A 7,743-nucleotide genomic window follows, 5' to 3' on the forward strand; every position below is an offset into this window, starting at 1 on the left:
TTAGCAATAATCAATAGTGAGCAGCACCCTTTTGCTGTAATACTGCAATGGATTCCTGGAAGAGATCCTTTGTGGTTATTACAGTGGGTGTTTTTATCGGCACAGTCAAAGCGGACAGTTACAACACGAATGGAGGCGCTAGCACAATTAATCATGAGGGGGCGAAATCGAATTGTTGAAATAGCAGGGAAAGAACCATCTTTTATCATAATACCTTTAGTGGCAGAATATTTAGCTTGGGCTTTGTGCCAGTGTATTTTATTGCAAGTGGCGTTGCTGGATTATTCGGGTGAAGTAAAGGTGCACTATCCACCACACAAGTTTTTTAGTGTACTACATTCCTGTCAAATAGAAGAGCAACCTAGACGCTCTGCACGTCCGGTAGACGGTGCTACAGTCTTTACAGATGCAGGAGGAAGATCTCAAAAGGCTGCCATCATGTGGCAGGCCAACGGGCAATAGCATGATATAGTTTTAACAGACTGTCAAGGCTCCACACAACATTTGGAGTTGTGAGCCGTGGTAGAAGTGTTTGCTCAATGGAAGACAACACCAGTCAATGTTGTTTGTGATTCACTGTATGTAGTAGGAGTTGTATCATGTATAGAATGAGCATTGCTGAAAGAGATAAACGATGAGGTATTGTACAAACTATTTTGGAGGTTGTGGCTGTTGCTGTCAGAAAGACAATGTGAATATTTTATCACCCATATTCAGAGTCACACAGGAATAATCGAAGGCTTAGCAGAAGGCAACCGGAGAGCCAACAAGCTGGTAGTGCCGCTATGGGCGGCTCCCTCAACGGACCGGTTCGCGCAAGCCACACAGTCTCATGATTTTTTCCACCAGTCAGCCAAAGTACTGCACTGCCAATTCGGGCTGTCTGAATCAGATGCCCGGGGCATTGTCCAGTCGTGCCCCGATTGTCAACAGTATACCGGAGGCTTGGCTCCTGGAGTCAATCCTCGTGGTACTGGACCTTTAGAAATTGGGCAAATGGATGTTACGCATGTCCCAGAATTCGGTAAACAAAAATATGTGCATGTCTGCTTGGATTGTTTTTCTCTTGCAGTTTGGGCTACAGCTCAGACTGGCGAATCTAGCAAACATGTGCAGCGTCACATGCGTTTGGCTATAGTGGCCCTTGGCGTGCCACAAGAAATCAAAACTGACAATGGCCTTGGCTATGTAGCTCATTCCACGCAAGCGTTTTTCCAGCTCTGGGGCATTACTCATGTGACGGGTACGCCCCATTCACCTACCGGTCAGGCTATGGTCAAACGTATGAATCAGACATTGAAGCGTTTGCTTCAAAAACAAAAAGGGGGAGAAAGTACTATATCACCAACAGATAGATTAAACAAAGTCCTGTATGTGTTAAATTTCTTACGATTGCCGCAAGATAGCTTGGTGCCACCAATGGTAAAACACGGGGCTGGTCTACAAGGAGGGTTGGAAGAAGTTAAGAGCAGACAATGCAAGGTAATGATTAAAAACGGGATAACAGGAGCCTGGGAAGGACCAGTTAAGTTAATCACATGGGGAAGAGGACATGCATGTGTTGTTACAGACACAGGAACCAGATGGATACCAGCCAAGTGGGTAAAGCCATGGCAAGAAAAGTTGCATGACCCACCCGAAAACACCCCAGCACCTAAGGACTCCGTGCCATAACTGTGGAACTTAGGAGCCTTGGAGTTTGTGTGTCTGCGAGTATTGTGGGCTCAGATGGTATTGTCGAAGTTCTAGAGCACGCGCAGGGTAGAAGGTTATCAGTCACAATGGTTCAAGGGATATGTGTCAAATGACACATTGTTTAAGTTAGAGCTCAGTATTACTTGTCAACAAGGATGCAACTGAGGCCCAATTGTAATGATCAGATACAATTTTGGGATGTGCCGTCTCGAGTTATTGCCTCCTTGTTTGCACCTGGAGTAGCTGCAGCAAAAGCATTAGAAGATGTGACTGAGTTAGGGTGTTGGGCCACAAAGCAGATAAATTTAACGTCAGAAGTACTTACACAAATGCTTAATGATGTAGATAGCACAAGACATGCTGTTTTGCAAAATAGAGCTGCAATTGATTTTTGCTTTTAGCACAGGGTCATGGGCGTGAGGATTTTGAAGGGATGTGCTGTATGAATCTCTCTGACCATTTGGAGTCAATTCATAAAAGTCTCGAGATAAAAGACAACATGAACAAACTAACGGTGGTCAATTCAGGTTTAGATAAGTGGTTAAGGGGTTGGGGCATAATGGGATGGCTTTTAGATCTTTGTAAACAAGGCATTGTAATTTAAAGTATAACTGTGATTGTATTGTTAATCGTTCCCTGTATCTTAAAGGGAGTGTCTAACCTGATTACTAATTCCTTGAAGAAAGTTTGGCTGGTTCAAAGAGAAAAAGGGGGAATTGTGGGGTCGTATTTGGAGGACAGTGGACATGTGATGAGCCAGCCATATGAGGGCCTCTTCTAAGCATGCAGCTGCATACCAAGAAGAAGATAAGAGGATGTGAACCAGCCATCAGAGAGCTTCTTCTAAACACGTAGCTGCATACCAAGAAGAAGATAAGAGGAAGAAAACATCTGCAGTCGGATACATGGGAAGAACACCAGGAATTAGGTGATCCAATAAGGACACTTACCGAGCCACGTGATTGCCTCGTGCAAGAGGGCTTTTACCAATCAAAAGGTGCGTGACCGCATGTAGAGATAGAAAACTCTGTATATAAAGGGATCGTGGGAACAATAAAGTGGCTTCTGCTTGATTCACATTGAATCGTGTAGGGTCCATTGTCATCTCTCCTCATGTTGATGATTTTGGCTTACTTTTTTGGGGGGGGAACATTTTTTTTTTTCTTGGTCAGTTGACATTAGCTTTAATAGGAGTGGTATCAGCTGGGGGTGGAGGGGCCTTTTGGGGACTGTAGAGAAGTGAGCAGGGGGTAAGACTGGATCAGGATCTCATTTCCCCTTCCTCGTTCATATACCTGTTTCATATACCTCTTTCACCACTGGAAGAAGTAAATGGTTCAGCTTCAGCGTCACTGATGGAGTAATTTGCCTCTTTTGGGTTTCCACCTATTCAGAGAGTGGGTGAGGCTGGAACTGATGATGGTCCATATGGTTGCTGCCAAGCACCATAGGATGCTGAATGTCAGCCTTAAACCTCATCAACATCCTCCATGATCAGTCCTGTGACCTTCAGCTTAGGCTGCCATGATATTGACACTCCTAATAGGTACCTGCATGACTGTCCTGCTTTTTAAACATGTGGTGAGTTTAAAACACAGTAAATTAATTGGTCTGGTGTTTTTTGGAAAAAATAAAAAGATGCTACTCCAGAAATTTTTTAAACTATTTTTTTTTATGAATAATCACTACATAGACAAAATGTTTTTAGGAGATAACAGGAAAAATAAGCAGGCCCTCACTATACCGTGAGAGTCACAGCACTGTCAACATGTAATGTTCATTGTAATAAAAAATACCTGAAAATGTAAAGAGAGATTTTGCTGTTAACTGTATCACAGTTATCATTCAGTGACACATACCATAAGAAACTACACCCATGAAAGGAGGGAACTGATGTAATAGACATCTGGTCTAGATAAATTTGTCATGCCTGCCATTATAATTATATGCTAATGACATGATTTCACACTGTTTATAATCTCAGAAGCATACTGTTTCTAATTATACCTCACCCAGAAAAAAGGCTGTACTGACTTCTGTCTTTCAATTATTGTTTCTATCCAGGCACCCTCTCTCAAGTAGGTAATTTTATGGCTACTGTTGCTTCTGGTACTTGAGAACCACCTGAACATTGGGCTGGAGCACCTCCCATATGAAGACGGGTTAAGAAAGTTAGGGCTGTTCGGCCTGGAGAAGAGAAGGCTGCGTGGTGACCTCATAGCAGCCTTCCAGTATCTGAAGGGGGCCTACAAGGATGATGGAGAATGACTCTTCATCAGGGACTGTAGTGATAGGACAAGGGGTAATGGTTTCAAACTTAAACAGGGGAAGTTCAGGTTGGATATAAGGAAGAAGTTCTTTACAGTGAGGGTGGTGAAGCACTGGAACAGGTTGCCCAAAGAAGTGGTAAATGCTTCATCCCTGGCAGTGTTCAAGGCCAGGTTGGACAGAGCCTTAGGCGACATGGTCTAGTGTGAGGCATCCCTGCTCATGGTAGGGGAGTTGGAACTAGATGATCTTAAGGTCCTTTCCAACCCTAACCATTCTATGATTCTATGATTAATCCCTGCAAGTTCAGGAAAAAGTATAATTATTGCTGCATTTCAGGTGGAGAAATCAGTGGTAAGGCTTTTAAATGTGCTTCTAAGAATAAAAGAGGAAAACTTCTGTGCCAAAAATACAGTTAGTGGGTTAAGTCTGCCTCATCATTTTGCATAGCAACAAGTCTTTTGTTAGGTTTTAGTCTCAGACACCTCTCCCCATATGCAGCACAGAGTTACTTTCCTTTAAAAACCAGCCTCCAGAGAGTGATGTGCAACTGCCATAACTTGCAAACATCTTCTCCCACCACTTACCTTGCCAAAGAAATGTTGGTTCTGATGGCTTGCTTGCAGTAATGTGTATTCTCTCTTAATTAATCAAAGAGTTCTTATCTTTTCTGTACTTCATCTTGTCTAACAAGCATTCCCAAAAACATCCAGATTTTATTTCTAGGAATAAGCGCCCATGGCAAGGGGGGTTGGAACTAGGTGATCTTTAAGGTCCCTTCCAACTGAAACCATTCTATGATTCTATGTTGTCTTATTGGGACTACGTGTTTGTTAGAGCCTGCCCTCTGTCCTCTCTGCAGTACATATGAGAAATCATATTGATTTATTCCTAGAGCACCGTCTTTGAACATTCATACTATTTTTATTAAACATAACTCTGAGTTTTTTTCTCCCTTCTCCCCTTTCCCCTGCACCCTCCAGCTATATCTAGCCTCACTGAGTCAAAAAAAGGAATAAACAGAAAATATATTAAAAAGAGGCTTATGTCCATATGGAGGAGGACTGACATCAATTTGCAAACTGGGAAGACTCTGTTATACCCTCCAGTTTTGCCTTTGGTTATCCATACACCTAAGCTGCCTGTGCAAGTGAGTCAATGCCCAAGCACCCAAAGAAAGGACAGACACCCCCAGTCCTGCCCCCTCACTGGAAAACCTACAAGGTGTTTTGCAAGAAATGCAGTTATCTCTGTATGCAACTCTTCTACACAAGGTGATGAAGAAAACAGGTAGAGATTTCTGGCTCTTGGCTGGGACATGTGTCTGCTTTATTGTGATAATGAACAGTGCTGAGCAGATGTGAGGACACCTCAAAGTGAGCTAGATTGCTCCTGATGTTAATAAAACTCAGTCCCAGCCTTGAATAGATCACAGCTGAATTGCAGCTGTGGCTCAGAAAGTGATGTAAGAAAGCAGGGAGAGGAAAAAGATGAAACTGTTCAACCCTCAGCAAAGTTTTGGTAGTCTCCAGGGCTGCTTTTGTGCTGGAGTAGTTTGGAACAAGGCACTGACATCTGTTTGAAATAGAAATGCTGCTTAGATTCACTCCAACGCCACCTTCCATAACAAGTCAGTCCTGATTATCAATATGGGTGTGATGTTGAAATCTGGTCCTGAACTATGAAATTTGCTCTATAACCTTTTGTTGTTCTCAATACCCTTTTCTCATTCCCAGTTCCCTTTTTCTCATTCCCAGAATGAAAATTGTCCAAGCACATCCTCATCACCCAGCTTTCTTTGGAAATAAGCCTTAACCCTCACTTCGGACTGAGAGATCAAGAACATTGAGGGATCTCTAAAGCCAACAGTATCAGGGCAGGAGCCCAGATTTCTTCTCTCTGGGCCATAGCTGCCCAAAAGCATGGCGAATACCAGTATTTTGAAGGTGAGAAACCCATACAAAACCCCCTGGAATTATAGGAAGTGAGAACTCAGCTGTTATAGTAGCAGAGTGCTGAGAATCAGGCAGGATTGTGCCCATAGCTCAGTTCAAAAAAATGTGCCAGATTAATAGGCATAATCAAGACTGACATTGAGTAAGAGGCAAGAACGACTAATCAGATGCTAACTTAGCTGATGCTGGCATTACTGAAAGCCTGGGGGCATAGTCCAAGGATAAAAACACAACATCTTATCTAACCAAGGAGTCATTTGTGCACCACTAGTTATGTGTTCTTAAAAAAGTGAAGAAGGAAAAAAAGATATCTACAGCACATGAAATTATTTTATGCCCCAGAAATGATAAGAAAATAAAGCTAAGTGTTCCTGCACCCAATCTTTATAGGATAAAAGCCTATCTAGAGTTAACCCATTGCAATATCCACTGTAAGTAAGGATATGGAAAAATCCATTAAAAAAAGAAGTCAAATGGGGATGAAATCAAAATGAGTATATCCAAAACATTTCAAAACTCAGTTTTGGCATATTTCTTGCTATTTGGAGATTTCTAGGATACATGGGGCTGCCCAACTTCTCAGTTCAGTGAAAGTTCAGGCAGTCTGGAAATCCTCTTCTTTTGGCCAAGGCTCCTTTTCTGGCAACATGTCTCCCTGTTTCTCAAGACTCTTCTTCCAGATTCAACAGGATGTTGAACTGGATCTCGCAGAACAGCTCATGGAAAGGAAAGACCCTCTGACACAAAACACCACTGGAGAGTGAACTGTAATGTCAGAGAAGACATGTGAAAGATGAAACCAGGAATAAGCCAAGCACTTCAAGCTATATCACTTTGCATGGCCGTGTTTTATTTCCAGTCTTTTGCAGTACAGCTCATGAGTCCTAACAAGGAAAGAACTTCTGTGCAAAATTCAGTAAATTAAAAAAAACCCACCACAGTCCTGTGGGGAAAAAATTAATACAGGCCTTTCCCAGAAAAGCCAGGCATGGGTCAACATGAGATGCAACACCACATATCTGCAAGGGAGTCTGCCCAGTTCATTCCAGCCTTTTCCATTTTCATCATTTGCCATCGCTTGAAACCTTCTGCCTTAACAACTCACAACCACAACAGAGCTCTTAATGGGAAATCTGGGAGATTGGGGCTGCCTGGAGTCAGGAAGGAGAAGACATGGGTGACAGGGACAGTGGGTGGTGGGTGGGAGAAGTCACCTCCCCTTAGCCTATGTGACTGTAATGAAGCCTCATTTTTATCTTCTAGTAGTAACTCAAGGTGTGAACCCATGTGCAGCACCATTGGTATCTCATGGCTATGCCTCAGGTTCTCAATCTTGACGCTCTTCAGCCAGCTGTGACACTGACTCATTGTCTTCACCAGTTTCAAGTGACATCATTTGGTCTTTTCCCAAGGGCTGGTAGCCGAGCAAGGTGACATTGGCACAGGTATTATTTGACGTGACCATTGCTTTGCCCTGGAAGAACAGCACATGTGCACGAATGCCTCTCGCAGCCCTTCTCAAAATGTTTGTGCGGGAACAGCCATAAAGTGGGCTATATTGACCCAAAGATGCAATCCAAGTTTCTTGAGTCTAGGCCTTATCTACATCATATTATCAGGACCAAGAGAGCACAGATGCACCCCGGGAAGGGAGGGGACTGTTAGCGTGAGAGGGAATGGCTTTGTCCCTTCTCTCCTGGCATGGGGAGGGGACTGCAGGCAGAGCTGGGTAATGATTTGTCATCCCAAGGGCTGGGGTGTCTCTCTTTGCAGAGGAAACCTTGGCTGTGATTGACAGCAAGACTGTTTTTTGCCACTTCCCTTG

This window comes from Strigops habroptila, chromosome W (assembly GCF_004027225.2).
Source record: "Strigops habroptila isolate Jane chromosome W, bStrHab1.2.pri, whole genome shotgun sequence".
NCBI lineage: Eukaryota > Metazoa > Chordata > Aves > Psittaciformes > Psittacidae > Strigops > Strigops habroptila.